This window comes from Phalangium opilio, unplaced genomic scaffold (genome assembly GCF_054372755.1).
Source record: "Phalangium opilio isolate 3A_F unplaced genomic scaffold, DU_Popi_V2 ptg000019l_1, whole genome shotgun sequence".
Taxonomy (NCBI): domain Eukaryota; kingdom Metazoa; phylum Arthropoda; class Arachnida; order Opiliones; family Phalangiidae; genus Phalangium; species Phalangium opilio.
The window spans coordinates 6,146,099-6,163,562 of NW_028324152.1; the positions used below are offsets into that span (position 1 = coordinate 6,146,099).

The window sequence follows — 17,464 nt, forward strand, 5'->3', positions numbered from 1 at the left end:
TCCCGGATGGGCTCGAACCACCAACCTTCCGGTTAACAGCCCACGGCGCTAACCATTGCGCAACGGCAGCCCAAAGATTAAATGTTCGTCAGGTATTGTGGAAAAACTTTGGATTTTTACGTTACATTTGAGATCTCACAACACCGCTCCCGGGTGGGCTCCAACCACTAACCTTTTGGTTAACAGCCGAACGCGCTAACCATTGCACCACGGAAGCCCAAAATTAAACGGTCGTCAGGTATTGTGGAAAAACTTTGGCTTTTTACGTTACATTTTAGACTTCACAACACCGCTCCCGGGTGGACTCGAACCACCAACCTTTTGGTTAACATCCGAACGCGCTAACAATGGAGCCAAGGAAGCTCAGAAATGAAATGGTCGTCAGGTATTGTGGAAAAACTTTGACTTTTTACGTCACATCGGAGACCTCACAACACCGCCCCCGGGTGGGCTCGAACACCCAACCTATTGGTTAACAGCCGAACGCGCTAACCATTGGGCTACGGAAGCTCAGAAATTAAATGGTTGTCACGTATTGTGGAAAAGTTTTGACATTTTACGCTACATCTGAGACCCCACAACACCTCTCCCGGGTGGGCTCGAACCACCAGCCTTTCGGTTAACAGTCGAACGCGCTAACCATTGCGCCACGGTAGCCCAAAAATTAAATGGTCGTCAGGTATTGTGGAGAAACTTAGGCTTTTTTCGATACATTTGAGATCCCACAACACCGCTCCCGGTGGGGTTCGAACCACCAACCTATTGGTTAACAGCCGAACGCGCTAACCATTGCGCCACGGAAGCCCAAAAATTAAATGGTCGTCAGGTATTGTGGAAAAACCTTGGCATTTTACGTTACATTTGAGACTTCACAACACCGCTCCCGGGTGGGCTCGAACCACCAACCTTTTGGTTAACAGCCGAACGCGCTAACCATTGCACCACGGAAGCCAAAAAATTAAACGGTCGTCAGGTATTGTGGGAAAACTTTGGCTTTTTACGTCACATCTGAGACTTCACAACACCGCTCCCGGATGGGCTCGAACCACAAACCTTTTGAATAAAAGCCGGACGCGCTAACCATTGCGCTACGGAAGCCCAAAAACTAAATGTTCGTCAGTTATTTTTAAGAAACTCTGAATTTTACGTTACATCTAAGACCTCACAACACCGCTCCCGGATGGGCTCGAACCACCAACCTTTCGGTTAACAGCCGACGGCGCTAACCATTGCGCCACGGAAGCCCAAAAATTAAATGGTCGTCAGGTTTTGTGGAAAAGTTTTGACATTTTACGCTACATCTGAGACCGCACAACACCTCTCCCGGGTGGGCTCGAACCACCAAGCCTTTGGGCTAACAGCCGAACGCGCTAACCATTGCTACACGGAAGCCCAAAGATTAAATGTTCGTCAGGTATTGTGGAAAAACTTTGGATTTTTACGTTACATGTGAGATCTCACAACACCTCTCCCGGGTGGGCTCGAACCACCAACCTTTCGGTTAACAGCTGAACGCGCTAACCATTGCGCCACGGAAGCCCAAAATTTAAATGTTCGTCAGGTATTGTGGAAAAACTTTGACTTTTTACGTCATATCTGAGACCTCACAACACCGCTCACGGATGGGCTCGAACCACCAACCTTTCGGTTAACAGCCGAACGCGCTAACCATTGCGCCACGGAAGCCCAAGAATTAAATGGTCGTCAGGTATTGTGGAGAAACTTTGGCTTTTTACGATACATTTGAGATCCCACAACACCGCTCCCGGGTGGGCTCGAACACCCAATCTATTGGTTAACAGCCGAACGCGCTAACCATTGAGCTACGGAAGCTCAGAAATTAAATGGTTGTCACGTATTGTGGAAAAGTTTTGACATTTTACGCTACATCTGACACCCCACAACACCTCTCCCGGGTTGGCTCGAACCACCAGCCTTTCGGTTAACAGTCGAACGCGCTAACCATTGCGCCACGGAAGCCCAAAAATTAAATGGTCGTCAGGTATTGTGGAGAAACTTAGGCTTTTTTCGATACATTTGAGATCCCACAACACCGCTCCCGGATGGGCTCGAACCACCAACCTTTCAGTTAACAGCCGAACGCGCTAACCATTGCGCCACGGAAGCCCAAAATTTAAATGGTTGTCAGGTATTGTGGAAAAACTTTGGCTTTTTACGTTACATTTGAGATACCACAACACCATTCCCGGGTGGGCTCGAACCACAAACCTATTGGTTAACAGCCGAACGCGCTAACCATTGAGCCACGGAAGCTCAAAAATTTGATAGTTGTCACGTATTGTGGAAAGGTTTTGACATTTTACGTCACATCTGAGACCTCACAACACCGCTCACGGATGGGCTCGAACCACCAGCCTTTAGGTTAACAGCCGAACGCGCTAACCATTGCGCCACGGAAGCCCAAAAATTATAAGGTTGTCACGTTATGTGGAAAAACTTGGGCTTTTTACGTTACATTTGAGACTTCACAACACCGCTCCTGGGTGGCCTCGAACCACCAAACTTTTGGTTAACATCCGAAGGAGCTAACCATGGAGCCAAGAAAGCTCAGAAATGAAATGGTCGTCAGGTATTGTGGAAAAACTTTGACTTTTTACGTCACATCTGAGAACTCACAACACCGCTTCCGGGTGGGCTCGAACCACCAGCCTCTCGGTTAACAGCCGAACGCGCTAACCATTGAGCCACGGAAGCTCAGAAATTAAATGATTGTCACGTATTGTGGAAATCTTTGACTTTTTACGCTACATCTGAGACCCCACAACACCACTTCCGGGTGGGCTCGAACCACCAGCCTCTCGGTTAACAGCCGAACGCGCTAACCATTGCGCCACGGAAGCCCAAAAATTAAATGATTGTCACGTATTGTGGAAAAGTTTTGACTTTTTACGCTACATCTGAGACCCCACAACACCACTTCCGGGTGGTTTCGAACCACCAGCCTCTCGGTTAACAGCCGAAGGCGCTAACCATTGCGCCACGGAAGCCCAAAAATTAAACGGTCGTCATTTATTGTGGAAAAACTTTGGCTTTTTACGTTACATTTGAGACTTCACATCACCGCTCCCGGGTGGGCTCGAACCACCAACCTTTTGAATAACAGCTGAACGCGCTAACCATTGCGCCACGGAAGCCCAAAAATTAAATTTTCGTCAGTTATTTTTAAAAAACTCTGAATTTTACGTTACATCTCAGACCTCACAAAACCACTTCCGGGTGGGCTCGAACCACCAGCCTCTCGGTTAACAGCCGAACGCGCTAACCATGCGCCACGGAAGCTCAAAAATTTAATGTTCGTCAGTTATTGTGGAAAAACTCTGAATTTTACGTTACATCAAAGACCTCAAAACACCGCTCCCGGATGGGCTCGAACCACCAACCTTTCGGTTAACAGCCGACGGCGCTACCCATTGCGCAACGGAAGCCCAAAGATTAAATGTTCGTCAGGTATTGTGGAAAAACTCTGAATTTTACGTTACATCTAAGACCTCACAACACCGCTCCCGGATGGGCTCGAACCATCAACCTTCCGGTTAACAGCCCACGGCGCTAACCATTGCGCAACGGCAGCCCAAAGATTAAATGTTCATCAGGTATTGTGGAAAAACTTTGGATTTTTACGTTACATTTGAGATCTCACAACACCGCTCCCGGGTGGGCTCGATCCACCAACCGTTCGGTTAACAGCCGAACGCGCTAACCATTGCGCCACGGAAGCCCAAAAATTATAAGGTTGTCACGTTATGTGGAAAAACTTGGGCTTTTTACGTTACATTTGAGACTTCACAACACCGCTCCTGGGTGGCCTCGAACCACCAAACTTTTGGTTAACATCCGAACGAGCTAACCATGGAGCCAAGAAAGCTCAGAAATGAAATGGTCGTCAGGTATTGTGGAAAAACTTTGACTTTTTACGTCACATCTGAGACCTTGCAACACCGCTCCCGGATGGGCTCGAACCACAAACCTTTTGAATAACAGCTGAACGCGCTAACCATTGCGCCACGGAAGCTCAAAAATTTAATGTTCGTCAGTTATTGTGGAAAAACTCTGAATTTTACGTTACGTCTAAGACCTCAAAACACCGCTCCCGGATGGGCTCGAACCACCAACCTTTCGGTTGACAGCCGACGGCGCTAACCATTGCGCAACGGAAACCCAAAGATTAATTGTTCGTCAGGTATTGTGGAAAAACTCTGAATTTTACGTTACATCTAAGACCTCACAACACCGCTCCCGGATGGGCTCGAACCACCAACCTTCCGATTAACAGCCCACGGCGCTAACCATTGCGCAACGGCAGCCCAAGGATTAAATGTTCGACAGGTATTGTGGAAAAACTTTGGATTTTTACGTTACATTTGAGATCTCACAACACCGCTCCCGGGTGGGCTCCAACCACTAACCTTTTGGTTAACAGCCGAACGCGCTAACCATTGCACCAGGGAAGCCCAAAATTAAACGGTCGTCAGGTTTTGTGGAAAAACTTTGGCTTTTTACGTTACATTTTAGACTTCACAACACCGCTCCCGGGTGGACTCGAACCACCAACCTTTTGGTTAACATCCGAACGCGCTAACAATGGAGCCAAGGAAGCTCAGAAATGAAATGGTCGTCTGGTATTGTGGAGAATCTTTGGCTTTTTACGATACATTTGAGATCCCACAACACCGCTCCCGGGTGGGCTCGAACACCCAACCTATTGGTTAACAGCCGAACGCGCTAACCATTGAGCTACGGAAGCTCAGAAATTAAATGGTTGTCACGTATTGTGGAAAAGTTTTGACATTTTACGCTACATCTGACACCCCACAACACCTCTCCCGGGTGGGCTCGAACCACCAGCCTTTCGGTTAACAAACGAACGCGCTAACCATTGCGCCACGGAAGCCCAAAAATTAAATGGTCGTCAGGTATTGTGGAGAAACTTAGGCTTTTTTCGATACATTTGAGATCCCACAACACCGCTCCCGGATGGGCTCGAACCACCAACCTTTCAGTTAACAGCCGAACGCGCTAACCATTGCGCCACGGAAGCCCAAAATTTAAATTTTCGTCAGGTATTGTGGAAAAACTTTGGATTTTTACGTTACATGTGAGATTTCACAACACCGCTCCCGAGTGGGCTCGAACCACCAACCTTTCGGTTAACAGCCGAACGCGCTAACCATTGCGCCACGGAAGCCCAAAATTTAAATGGTCGTCAGGTATTGTGGAAAAACTTTGGCTTTTTACGTTACATTTGAGATCTTACAACACCGCTCCCGGGTGGGCTCGAACCACCAACCTTTCGGTTAACAGCCGAACGCGCTAACCATTGAGCTACGGAAGCTCAGAAATTAAATGGTTGTCACGTATTGTGGAAAAGTTTTGACATTTTACGCTACATCTGAGACCCCACAACACCTCTTCCGGGTGGGCTCGAACCACCAGCCTTTCGGTTAACAGTCGAACGCGCTAACCATTGCGCCACGGAAGCCCAAAAATTAAATGGTCGTCAGGTATTGTGGAGAAATCTAGGCTTTTTTCGATACATTTGAGATCCAACAACACCGCTCCCGGATGGGCTCGAACCACCAACCTTTCAGTTAACAGCCGAACGCGCTAACCATTGCGCCACGGAAGCCCAAAAATTAAATGGTCGTCAGGAATTGTGGAAAAACTTTGGCATTTTGCATTACATTTGAGATCCCACAACACCGCTCCCGGATGGGCTCGAATCACCAACCTATTGGTTAACAGCCGAACGCGCTAACCATTGCGCCACGTAAGCCCAAAAATTTTATGTTCGTCAGGTATTGTGGAAAAACTTTGACTTTTTACGTCACATCTGAGACCTCACAACACCGCTCACGGATGGGCTCGAACCACCAACCTTTCGGTTAACAGCCAAACGCGCTAACCATTGCGCCACGGAAGCCCAAAAATTAAATGGTCGTCAGGTATTGTGGAAAAACTTTGGCTTTTTACGTTACATTTGAGATCTTACAACACCGCTCCCGGGTGGGCTCGAACCACCAACCCTTCGGTTAACAGCCGAAGGCGCTAACCATTGCGCCACGGAAGCTCAAAAATTAAACGGTCGTCAGGTATTGTGGAAAAAATTTGGCTTTTTACGTTACAATTGAGATCCCACAACACCGCTCCCGGGTGGGCTCGAACCACACACCTATTGGTTAACAGCCGAACGCGCTAACCATTGTGCCACGGAAGCTCAGAAATTAAATGTTTGTCACGTATTTTGGAAAAGTTTTGACATTTTACGCTACATCTGAGACCACACAACACCTCTCCCAGGTGAGCTCGAACCAACAAGCCTTTCGGCTAACAGTCGAAAGCGCTAACCATTGCGCCAAGGAAGCCCAAAGATTAAATTTTCGTCAGGTATTGTGGAAAAACTCTGAATTTTACGTTACATCTAAGACCTCACAACACCGCTCCCGGATGGGCTCGAACCACCAACCTTCCGATTAACAGCCCACGGCGCTAACCATTGCGCAACGGCAGCCCAAAGATTAAATGTTCGTCAGGTATTGTGGAAAAACTTTGGATTTTTACGTTACATTTGAGATCTCACAACACCGCTCCCGGGTGGGCTCCAACCACTAACCTTTTGGTTAACAGCCGAACGCGCTAACCATTGCACCACGGAAGCCCAAAATTAAACGGTCGTCAGGTATTGTGGAAAAACTTTGGCTTTTTACGTTACATTTTAGACTTCACAACACCGCTCCCGGGTGGACTCGAACCACCAACCTTTTGGTTAACATCCGAACGCGCTAACAATGGAGCCAAGGAAGCTCAGAAATGAAATGGTCGTCTGGTATTGTGGAGAATCTTTGGCTTTTTACGATACATTTGAGATCCCACAACACCGCTCCCGGGTGGGCTCGAACACCCAACCTATTGGTTAACAGCCGAACGCGCTAACCATTGAGCTACGGAAGCTCAGAAATTAAATGGTTGTCACGTATTGTGGAAAAGTTTTGACATTTTACGCTACATCTGACACCCCACAACACCTCTCCCGGGTGGGCTCGAACCACCAGCCTTTCGGTTAACAGTCGAACGCGCTAACCATTGCGCCGCGGAAGCCCAAAAATTAAATGGTCGTCAGGTATTGTGGAGAAACTTAGGCTTTTTTCGATACATTTGAGATCCCACAACACCGCTCCCGGATGGGCTCGAACCACCAACCTTTCAGTTAACAGCCGAACGCGCTAACCATTGCGCCACGGAAGCCCAAAATTTAAATGTTCGTCAGGTATTGTGGAAAAACTTTGGATTTTTACGTTACATGTGAGATCTCACAACACCGCTCCCGAGTGGGCTCGAACCACCAACCTTTCGGTTAACAGCCGAACGCGCTAACCATTGCGCCACGGAAGCCCAAAATTTAAATATTCGTCAGGTATTGTGGAAAAACTTTGGATTTTTACGTCACATCTGAGACCTCACAACACCGCTCACGGATGGGCTCGAACCACCAACCTTTCGGTTATCAGCCGAACGCGCTAACCATTGCGCCACGGAAGCCAAAAAATTAAATGGTCGTCAGGTATTGTTGAAAAACTTTGACTTTTTACGTCACATCTGAGAGCTCACAACACCGCTCACGGATGGGCTCGAACCACCAACCTTTCGGTTAACAGCCGAACGCGCTAACCTTTGCGCCACGGAAGCCCAAAAATTAAATGGTCGTCAGGTATTGTGGAAAAACTTTGGCTTTTACGTTACATTTGAGATCCCACAACACCGCTCCCGGGTGGGCTCGAACCACCAACCTTTCGGTTAACAGCCGAACGCGCTAACCATTGAGCTACGGAAGCTCAGAAATTAAATGGTTGTCTCGTATTGTGGAAAAGTTTTGACATTTTACGCTACATCTGAGACCCCACAACACCTCTTCCGGGTGGGCTCGAACCACCAGCCTTTCGGTTAACAGTCGAACGCGCTAACCATTGCGCCACGGAAGCCCAAAAATTAAATGGTCGTCAGGTATTGTGGAGAAACTTAGGCTTTTTTCGATACATTTGAGATCCCACAACACCGCTCCCGGATGGGCTCGAACCACCAACCTTTCAGTTAACAGCCTAACGCGCTAACCATTGCGCCACGGAAGCCCAAAATTTAAATATTCGTCAGGTATTGTGGAAAAACTTTGGATTTTTACGTCACATCTGAGACCTCACAACACCGCTCACGGATGGGCTCGAACCACCAACCTTTCGGTTATCAGCCGAACGCGCTAACCATTGCGCCACGGAAGCCAAAAAATTAAATGGTCGTCAGGTATTGTTGAAAAACTTTGACTTTTTACGTCACATCTGAGAGCTCACAACACCGCTCACGGATGGGCTCGAACCACCAACCTTTCGGTTAACAGCCGAACGCGCTAACCTTTGCGCCACGGAAGCCCAAAAATTAAATGGTCGTCAGGTATTGTGGAAAAACTTTGGCTTTTACGTTACATTTGAGATCCCACAACACCGCTCCCGGGTGGGCTCGAACCACCAACCTTTCGGTTAACAGCCGAACGCGCTAACCATTGAGCTACGGAAGCTCAGAAATTAAATGGTTGTCTCGTATTGTGGAAAAGTTTTGACATTTTACGCTACATCTGAGACCCCACAACACCTCTTCCGGGTGGGCTCGAACCACCAGCCTTTCGGTTAACAGTCGAACGCGCTAACCATTGCGCCACGGAAGCCCAAAAATTAAATGGTCGTCAGGTATTGTGGAGAAACTTAGGCTTTTTTCGATACATTTGAGATCCCACAACACCGCTCCCGGATGGGCTCGAACCACCAACCTTTCAGTTAACAGCCTAACGCGCTAACCATTGCGCCACGGAAGCCCAAAATTTAAATGTTCGTCAGGTATTGAGGAAAAACTTTGGATTTTTACGTTACATGTGAGATCTCACAACACCTCTCCCGAGTGGGCTCGAACCACCAACCTTTCGGTTAACAGCCGAACGCGCTAACCATTGCGCCACGGAAGCCCAAAATTTAAATTTTCGTCAGGTATTGTGGAAAAACTTTGGATTTTTACGTCACATCTGAGACCTCACAACACCGCTCACGGATGGGCTCGAACCACCAACCTTTCGGTTATCAGCCGAACGCGCTAACCATTGCGCCACGGAAGCCAAAAAATTAAATGGTCGTCAGGTATTGTTGAAAAACTTTGACTTTTTACGTCACATCTGAGAGCTCACAACACCGCTCACGGATGGGCTCGAACCACCAACCTTTCGGTTAACAGCCGAACGCGCTAACCTTTGCGCCACGGAAGCCCAAAAATTAAATGGTCGTCAGGTATTGTGGAAAAACTTTGGCTTTTTACGTTACATTTGAGATCCCACAACACCGCTCCCGGGTGGGCTCGAACCACCAACCTTTCGGTTAACAGCCGAACGCGCTAACCATTGAGCTACGGAAGCTCAGAAATTAAATGGTTGTCTCGTATTGTGGAAAAGTTTTGACATTTTACGCTACATCTGAGACCCCACAACACCTCTTCCGGGTGGGCTCGAACCACCAGCCTTTCGGTTAACAGTCGAACGCGCTAACCATTGCGCCACGGAAGCCCAAAAATTAAATGGTCGTCAGGTATTGTGGAGAAACTTAGGCTTTTTTCGATACATTTGAGATCCCACAACACCGCTCCCGGATGGGCTCGAACCACCAACCTTTCAGTTAACAGCCTAACGCGCTAACCATTGCGCCACGGAAGCCCAAAATTTAAATGTTCGTCAGGTATTGTGGAAAAACTTTGGATTTTTACGTTACATGTGAGATCTCACAACACCTCTCCCGAGTGGGCTCGAACCACCAACCTTTCGGTTAACAGCCGAACGCGCTAACCATTGCGCCACGGAAGCCCAAAATTTAAATTTTCGTCAGGTATTGTGGAAAAACTTTGGATTTTTACGTCACATCTGAGACCTCACAACACCGCTCACGGATGGGCTCGAACCACCAACCTTTCGGTTATCAGCCGAACGCGCTAACCATTGCGCCACGGAAGCCAAAAAATTAAATGGTCGTCAGGTATTGTTGAAAAACTTTGACTTTTTACGTCACATCTGAGAGCTCACAACACCGCTCACGGATGGGCTCGAACCACCAACCTTTCGGTTAACAGCCGAACGCGCTAACCTTTGCGCCACGGAAGCCCAAAATTTAAATGGTCGTCAGGTATTGTGGAAAAACTTTGGCTTTTTACGTTACATTTGAGATCTTACAACACCGCTCCCGGGTGGGCTCGAACCACCAACCTTTCGGTTAACAGCCGAACGCGCTAACCATTGAGCTACGGAAGCTCAGAAATTAAATGGTTGTCACGTATTGTGGAAAAGTTTTGACATTTTACGCTACATCTGAGACCCCACAACACCTCTTCCGGGTGGGCTCGAACCACCAGCCTTTCGGTTAACAGTCGAACGCGCTAACCATTGCGCCACGGAAGCCCAAAAATTAAATGGTCGTCAGTTATTGTGGAGAAACTTAGGCTTTTTTCGATACATTTGAGATCCAACAACACCGCTCCCGGATGGGCTCGAACCACCAACCTTTCAGTTAACAGCCGAACGCGCTAACCATTGCGCCACGGAAGCCCAAAAATTAAATGGTCGTCAGTTATTTTTAAAAAAACTCTGAATTTTACGTTACATCTAAGACCTCACAACACCGCTCCCGGATGGGCTCGAACCACCAGCCTTTCGGTTAACAGCCGAACGCGCTAACCATTGAGCTACGGAAGCTCAGAAATTAAATGGTTGTCACGTATTGTGGAAAAGTTTTGACATTTTACGCTACATCTGAGACCCCACAACACCTCTTCCGGGTGGGCTCGAACCACCAGCCTTTCGGTTAACAGTCGAACGCGCTAACTATTGCGCCACGGAAGCCCAAAAATTAAATGGTCGTCAGGTATTGTGGAGAAACTTAGGCTTTTTTCGATACATTTGAGATCCAACAACACCGCTCCCGGATGGGCTCGAACCACCAACCTTCCAGTTAACAGCCGAACGCGCTAACCATTGCGCCACGGAAGCCCAAAAATTAAATGGTCGTCAGGAATTGTGGAAAAACTTAGGCATTTTGCATTACATTTGAGATCCCACAACACCGCTCCCGGATGGGCTCGAATCACCAACCTATTGGTTAACAGCCGAACGCGCTAACCATTGCGCCACGGAAGCCCAAAAATTAAATGGTCGTCAGGTATTGTGGAAAAACTTTGGCTTTTTACGTTACATTTGAGACTTCACAACACCGCTCCCGGGTGGGCTCGAACCACCAACCTTTTGGTTAACAGCCGAACGCGCTAACCATTGCACCACGGAAGCCCAAAAATTAAACGGTCGTCAGGTATTGTGGGAAAACTTTGGCTTTTTACGTCACATCTGAGACTTCACAACACCACTCGCGGATGGGCTCGAACCACAAACCTTTTGAATAACAGCCGAACGCGCTAACCATTGCGCTACGGAAGCCCAAAAATTAAATGTTCGTCAGTTATTTTTAAAAAACTCTGAATTTTACGTTACATCTAAGACCTCACAACACCGCTCCCGGATGGGCTCGAACCACCAACCTTTCGGTTAACAGCCGACGGCGCTAACCATTGCGCCACGGAAGCCCAAAAATTTTATGTTCGTCAGGTATTGTGGAAAAACTTTGACTTTTTTAGTCACATCTGAGACCTCACAACACCGCTCACGGATGGGCTCGAACCACCAACCTTTCGGTTAACAGCCGAACGCGCTAACCATTGAGCTACGGAAGCTCAGAAATTAAATGGTTGTCACGTATTGTGGAAAAGTTTTGACATTTTACGCTACATCTGAGACCCCACAACACCTCTTCCGGGTGGGCTCGAACCACCAGCCTTTCGGTTAACAGTCGAACGCGCTAACCATTGCGCCACGGAAGCTCAAAAATTAAACGGTCGTCAGGTATTGTGGAAAAAATTTGGCTTTTTACGTTACAATTGAGATCCCACAACACCGCTCCCGGGTGGGCTCGAACCACAAACCTTTCAGTTAACAGCCGAACGCGCTAACCATTGCGCCACGGAAGCCCAAAAATAAAATGGTCGTCAGGAATTGTGGAAAAACTTTGGCATTTTGCATTACATTTGAGATCCCACAACACCGCTCCCGGATGGGCTCGAATCACCAACCTATTGGTTAACAGCCGAACGCGCTAACCATTGCGCCACGGAAGCCCAAAAATTAAATGGTCGTCAGGTATTGTGGAAAAACTTTGGCTTTTTACGTTACATTTGAGACTTCACAACACCGCTCCCGGGTGGGCTCGAACCACCAACCTTTTGGTTAACAGCCGAACGCGCTAACCATTGCACCACGGAAGCCCAAAAATTAAACGGTCGTCAGGTATTGTGGGAAAACTTTGGCTTTTTACGTCACATCTGAGACTTCACAACACCACTCGCGGATGGGCTCGAACCACAAACCTTTTGAATAACAGCCGAACGCGCTAACCATTGCGCTACGGAAGCCCAAAAATTAAATGTTCGTCAGTTATTTTTAAAAAACTCTGAATTTTACGTTACATCTAAGACCTCACAACACCGCTCCCGGATGGGCTCGAACCACCAACCTTTCGGTTAACAGCCGACGGCGCTAACCATTGCGCCACGGAAGCCCAAAAATTTTATGTTCGTCAGGTATTGTGGAAAAACTTTGACTTTTTACGTCACATCTGAGACCTCACAACACCGCTCACGGATGGGCTCGAACCACCAACCTTTCGGTTAACAGCCAAACGCGCTAACCATTGCGCCACGGAAGCCCAAAAATTAAATGGTCGTCAGGTATTGTGGAAAAACTTTGGCTTTTTACGTTACATTTGAGATCTTACAACACCGCTCCCGGGTGGGCTCGAACCACCAACCCTTCGGTCAACAGCCGAAGGCGCTAACCATTGCGCCACGGAAGCTCAAAAATTAAACGGTCGTCAGGTATTGTGGAAAAAATTTGGCTTTTTACGTTACAATTAAGATCCCACAACACCGCTCCCGGGTGGGCTCGAACCACCAGCCTTTCGGTTAACAGCCGAACGCGTTAACCATTGCGCCACGGAAGCCCAAAAATTAAATGTTCGTCAGGTATTGTGGAAAAACTTTAACTTTTTACGTCACATCAGAGAGCTCACAACACCGCTCACGGATGGGCTCGAACCACCAACCTTTCGGTTAACAGCCGAACGCGCTAACCTTTGCGCCACGGAAGCCCAAAAATTAAATGGTCGTCAGGTATTGTGGAAAAACTTTGGCTTTTTACGTTACATTTGAGACTTCACAACACCGCTCCCGGGTGGGCTCGAACCACCAACCTTTTGGTTAACAACCGAACGCGCTAACCATTGCACCACGGAAGCCCAAAATTAAACGGTCGTCAGGTATTGTGGGAAAACTTTGGCTTTTTACGTCACATCTGAGACTTCACAACACCACTCCCGGATGGGCTCGAACCACAAACCTATTGGTTAACAGCCGAACGCGCTAACCATTGAGTCACGGAAGCTCAGAAATTTAATGGTTGTCACGTATTGTGGAAAAGTTTTGACATTTTACGCTACATCTGAGACCGCACAACACCTCTCCCGGGTGGGCTCGAACCACCAAGCCTTTCGGCTAACAGCCGAACGCGCTAACCATTGCGCCACGGAATCCCAAAAATTAAATGGTCGTCACGTATTGTGGAAAAACTTTGACTCTTTACGTCACATCAGAGACCTCACAACACCGCTCCCGGGTGGGCTCGAACCACCAACCTTTTGGTTAACAACCGAACGCGCTAACCATTGCACCACGGAAGCCCAAAAATTAAACGGTCGTCAGGTATTGTGGGAAAACTTTGGCTTTTTACGTCACATCTGAGACTTCACAACACCGCTCCCGGATGGGCTCGAACCACAAACCTATTGGTTAACAGCCGAACGCGCTAACCATTGAGTCACGGAAGCTCAGAAATTAAATGGTTGTCAAGAATTGTGGAAAAGTTTTGACATTTTACGCTACATCTGAGACCGCACAACACCTCTCCCAGGTGGGCTCGAACCAACAAGCCTTTCGGCTAACAGCCGAACGCGCTAACCATTGCGCCACGGAAGCCCAAAAATTAAATGGTCTTCAGGTATTGTGGAAAAACTTTGGCATTTTGCATTACATTTGAGATCCCACAACACCGGTCCCGGGTGGGCTCGAATCACCAACCTATTGGTTAACAGCCGAACGCGCTAACCATTGCGCCACGGAAGCCCAAAAATTAAATGGTCTTCAGTTATTGTGGAAAAACTTTGGCTTTTTACGTTACATTTGAGACTTCACAACACCGCTCCCGGGTGGGCTCGAACCACCAACCTTTTGGTTAACAGCCGAACGCGCTAACCATTGCACCACGGAAGCCCAAAAATTAAACGGTCGTCAGGTATTGTGGGAAAACTTTGGCTTTTTACGTCACATCTGAGACTTCACAACACCGCTCCCGGATGGGCTCGAACCACAAACCTTTTGAATAACAGCCGAACGCGCTAACCATTGCGCCACGGAAGCCCAAGATCTAAATGTTCGTCAGTTATTTTTAAAAAACTCTGAATTTTACGTTACATCTAAGACCTCACAACACCGCTCCCGGATGGGCTCGAACCACCAACCTTTCGGTTAACAGCCGACGGCGTTAACCATTGCGCAACGGAAGCCCAAAGATTCAATGTACGTCAGGTATTGTGGAAAAACTTTGGCTTTTTACGTTACATTTGAGACTTCACAACACCGCTCCCGGGTGGGCTCGAACCAACATCCTTTTGGTTAACAGCCGAACGCGCTAACCATTGCACCACGGAAGCCCAAAAATTAAACGGTCGTCAGGTATTGTGGGAAAACTTTGGCTTTTTACGTCACATCTGAGACTTCACAACACCGCTCCCGGATGGGCTCGAACCACAAACCTTTTGAACAACAGCCGAACGCGCTAACCATTGCGCCACGGAAGCCCAAAAATTAAATGTTCGTCAGTTATTTTTAAAAAGCTCTGAATTTTACGTTACATCTAAGACCTCACAACACCGCTCCCGGATGGGCTCGAACCACCAACCTTTCGGTTAACAGCCGACGGCGCTAACCATTGCGCCACGGAAGCCCAAAAATTAAATGTTCGTCAGTTATTTTTAAAAAACTCTGAATTTTACGTTACATCTAAGACCTCACAACACCGCTCCCGGATGGGGTCGAACCACCAACCTTTCGTTTAACAGCCGACGGTGTTAACCATTGCGCAACGGAAGCCCAAAGATTCAATGTTCGTCAGGTATTGTGGAAACACTTTGGCTTTTTACGTTACATTTGAGATCTTACAACACCGCTCCCGGGTGGGGTCGAACCACCAACCTTTCGGTTAACAGCCGAACGCGCTAACCATTGCGCCACGGAAGCCCTAAAATTAAACGGTCGTCAGGTATTGTGGAAAAAATTTGGCTTATTACGTTACATTTGAGATCCCACAACACCGCTCCCGGGTGGGCTCGAACCACAAACCTATTGGTTAACAGCCGAACGCGCTAACCATTGAGTCACGGAAGCTCAGAAATTAAATGGTTGTCACGAATTGTGGAAAATTTTTGACATTTTTCGCTACATCTGAGACCGCACAACACCTCTCCCAGGTGGGCTCGAACCAACAAGCCTTTCGGCTAACAGCCGAACGCGCTACCCGTTGCGCCACGGAAGCCCAAAAATTAAATGGTCGTCAGGTATTGTGGAAAAACTTTGGCATTTTGCATTACATTTGAGATCCCACAACACCGCTCCCGGGTGGGCTCGAACCACCAACCTATTGGTTAACAGCCGAACGCGCTAAACATTGCGCCACGGAAGCCCAAAAATTAAATGGTCTTCAGTTATTGTGGAAAAACTTTGGCTTTTTACGTTACATTTGAGACTTCACAACACCGCTCCCGGGTGGGCTGGAACCACCAACCTTTTGGTTAACAGCCGAACGCGCTAACCATTGCACCACGGAAGCCCAAAAATTAAACGGTCGTCAGGTATTGTGGGAAAACTTTGGCTTTTTACGTCACATCTGAGACTTCACAACACCGCTCCCGGATGGGCTCGAACCACAAACCTTTTGAATAACAGCCGAACGCGCTAACCATTGCGCCACGGAAGCCCAAAAATTAAATGTTCGTCAGTTATTTTTAAAAAACTCTGAATTTTACGTTACATCTAAGACCTCACAACACCGCTCCCGGATGGGGTCGAACCACCAACCTTTCGTTTAACAGCCGACGGCGTTAACCATTGCGCAACGGAAGCCCAAAGATTCAATGTTCGTCAGGTATTGTGGAAACACTTTGGCTTTTTACGTTACATTTGAGATCTTACAAACCCGCTCCCGGGTGGGCTCGAACCACCAACCTTTCGGTTAACAGCCGAACGCGCTAACCATTGCGCCACGGAAGCCCTAAAATTAAACGGTCGTCAGGTATTGTGGAAAAAATTTGGCTTATTACGTTACATTTGAGATCCCACAACACCGCTCCCGGGTGGGCTCGAACCACAAACCTATTGGTTAACAGCCGAACGCGCTAACCATTGAGTCACGGAAGCTCAGAAATTAAATGGTTGTCACGAATTGTGGAAAAGTTTTGACATTTTTCGCTACATCTGAGACCGCACAACACCTCTCCCAGGTGGGCTCGAACCAACAAGCCTTTCGGCTAACAGCCGAACGCGCTACCCGTTGCGCCACGGAAGCCCAAAAATTAAATGGTCGTCAGGTATTGTGGAAAAACTTTGGCATTTTGCATTACATTTGAGATCCCACAACACCGCTCCCGGGTGGGCTCGAACCACCAACCTGTTGGTTAACAGCCGAACGCGCTAACCATTGCACCACGGAAGCCCAAAAATTAAACGGTCGTCAGGTATTGTGGGAAAACTTTGGCTTTTTACGTCACATCTGAGACTTCACAACACCGCTCCCGGATGGGCTCGAACCACAAACCTTTTGAATAACAGCCGAACGCGCTAACCATTGCGCCACGGAAGCCCAAAAATTAAATGTTCGTCAGTTATTTTTAAAAAACTCTGAATTTTACGTTACATCTAAGACCTCACAACACCGCTCCCGGATGGGCTCGAACCACCAACCTTTCGGTTAACAGCCGACGGCGTTAACCATTGCGCAACGGAAGCCCAAAGATTCAATGTACGTCAGGTATTGTGGAAAAACTTTGGCTTTTTACGTTACATTTGAGACTTCACAACACCGCTCCCGGGTGGGCTCGAACCAACAACCTTTTGGTTAACAGCCGAACGCGCTAACCATTGCACCACGGAAGCCCAAAAATTAAACGGTCGTCAGGTATTGTGGGAAAACTTTGGCTTTTTACGTCACATCTGAGAC

The 17,464-nt window shown here is 47.8% G+C and overlaps 5 non-coding genes across 5 annotated transcripts; all 5 read right to left on the reverse strand.

Annotated features, from left to right (window-relative positions):
- Positions 1-7,484: 7,484 nt before the first annotated feature.
- On the reverse strand, positions 7,485-7,557 carry TRNAI-GAU (transfer RNA isoleucine (anticodon GAU)). The gene has a single exon. It is a non-coding gene; the product is annotated as a tRNA-Ile (tRNA).
- A 661-nt stretch (positions 7,558-8,218) lies between these two features.
- Positions 8,219-8,291, reverse strand: TRNAI-GAU (transfer RNA isoleucine (anticodon GAU)). The gene has a single exon. It is a non-coding gene; the product is annotated as a tRNA-Ile (tRNA).
- Positions 8,292-9,099: 808 nt separating this feature from the next.
- Positions 9,100-9,172, reverse strand: TRNAI-GAU (transfer RNA isoleucine (anticodon GAU)). The gene has a single exon. It is a non-coding gene; the product is annotated as a tRNA-Ile (tRNA).
- Positions 9,173-9,981: 809 nt separating this feature from the next.
- Positions 9,982-10,054, reverse strand: TRNAI-GAU (transfer RNA isoleucine (anticodon GAU)). Its single transcript has one exon. It is a non-coding gene; the product is annotated as a tRNA-Ile (tRNA).
- A 6,391-nt stretch (positions 10,055-16,445) lies between these two features.
- Positions 16,446-16,518, reverse strand: TRNAN-GUU (transfer RNA asparagine (anticodon GUU)). Its single transcript has one exon. It is a non-coding gene; the product is annotated as a tRNA-Asn (tRNA).
- Between the last annotated feature and the right edge of the window lie 946 nt (positions 16,519-17,464).